Source organism: Pristiophorus japonicus, unplaced genomic scaffold (genome assembly GCF_044704955.1).
Source record: "Pristiophorus japonicus isolate sPriJap1 unplaced genomic scaffold, sPriJap1.hap1 HAP1_SCAFFOLD_60, whole genome shotgun sequence".
NCBI classification, from domain to species: Eukaryota; Metazoa; Chordata; class Chondrichthyes; family Pristiophoridae; genus Pristiophorus; species Pristiophorus japonicus.
In genome coordinates this window covers 973,275-974,666 of record NW_027254509.1, presented here as the reverse complement: position 1 = coordinate 974,666, position 1,392 = coordinate 973,275, and the positions used below count along the sequence as shown (strand labels likewise).

Below are 1,392 nucleotides of genomic sequence, written 5' to 3'. Positions count from 1 at the left end.
AGTTCTCTGGTCCAGGCAACATTCTCGTAAATCTCCTCTGTTTTCTCTCCAATGCAATTACATCTTTCCTGTAATGTGCTGAAACAGTACTCTCGTGGTGGCCTAACTAGTGTTGTATGCAGTTCAAGCATAACCCTCCCGCTGTTGAATACCAAGCCTCCACTGTTAAAAGCAAGTATTCCATATGCTTTATCAACCACATTATCTACCTCGCCTGCAACGTTCAGGGACCTGTGGAACTGCACTCCAAGGTCCATTTGTTCCACAACACTTCTTAATGTTCCACAATTTATTGTGTATTTTCTTGCCTTATTTTCCCATTAAAGTATATATTAATAATTTGAGACATGTCATGAGCTCAGTGTAGCAAGCTAGGGAAAAATGGTGAATTTGGATAAGAATTTTCAGGTGATTGACAAAAGAACCACATGCATCAAATATTTAACACACTACCCACGAGGATGGGACTGGACACACGTGTGCAGAATACAATGGATTCATAGTCCATCGCGTTATCAAGTCGGTCACCTAGTCTCGCAACACGATCAGCCATTCCGTTTATTTATTTTTGCATCTAAACAGAATTCCCCTGTGACAACGTGCCTTCACCGCTTGTCCTGCCCGTGCACCCAAATCGACAATATTGAAAATCTACAATCAGCTTCTGTAAGCAAAGGGCCTTCCGTTACTTCAAGTGAGCGACTTTGAGAAATGGTCGGTTTTGAGACAGATTCAGAACAGAAAAAAAGATGTTTCGCACAGTGAGTTAAATGACCTTGACAAGACCTCAATAGCATTGAAGCAAATCACCTTCATCATTCAGCCTCGCGCCAATGCCATCACCAGACAAACTGTTGCGGGGAGAATTGTGAGCAAAGTAAAGGAGTGCTATTGATTGTGGAAGGCATAAAAGCTGGGAGAAGAGCTGGGTTTGAAGGAGTAAATATGTGCCCACCGCTAAAAACGTAATATCTGTTTAATTTTGTAAGGATAGATGTTTGGCTGTGTTCTATCAGCAGGTGCTATAGTGAATAAAATAAATAAAGCGAGATGTGCCATGACTCGGATTCGAACCGAGGTTGCTGCGGTCACAACACAGAGTACTAACCACTATACGATCACGGCGCCACACACCAGCTGTCACGGTTTTTTTCTGATTGCAGCAAAGTTACACACGGCGCTGGTCAGAAAATATATAGTTTTTTGATGAGGCCAAATTCGACCCCGCCAGAAATTAAAGCAACAGTGGTAAGCGACCAAGGCCACGCACTGAATAGGGCCTTAATCCAGAATGGGAACTAGTGCAACCCCAGTTACGTTTAAAACGATTGCAGCTCTGTTCCATGGCAAGAAACTCTCCCTTTGTGAATCATGAAGATAGTAAGTGCCAGC

General features: G+C 43.0%; 1 non-coding gene across 1 annotated transcript; it reads right to left on the bottom strand.

The window, feature by feature from the left end:
- Positions 1-1,053: 1,053 nt before the first annotated feature.
- trnah-gug (transfer RNA histidin (anticodon GUG)) lies at positions 1,054-1,125 on the bottom strand. The gene has a single exon. It is a non-coding gene; the product is annotated as a tRNA-His (tRNA).
- Positions 1,126-1,392: the final 267 nt, after the last annotated feature.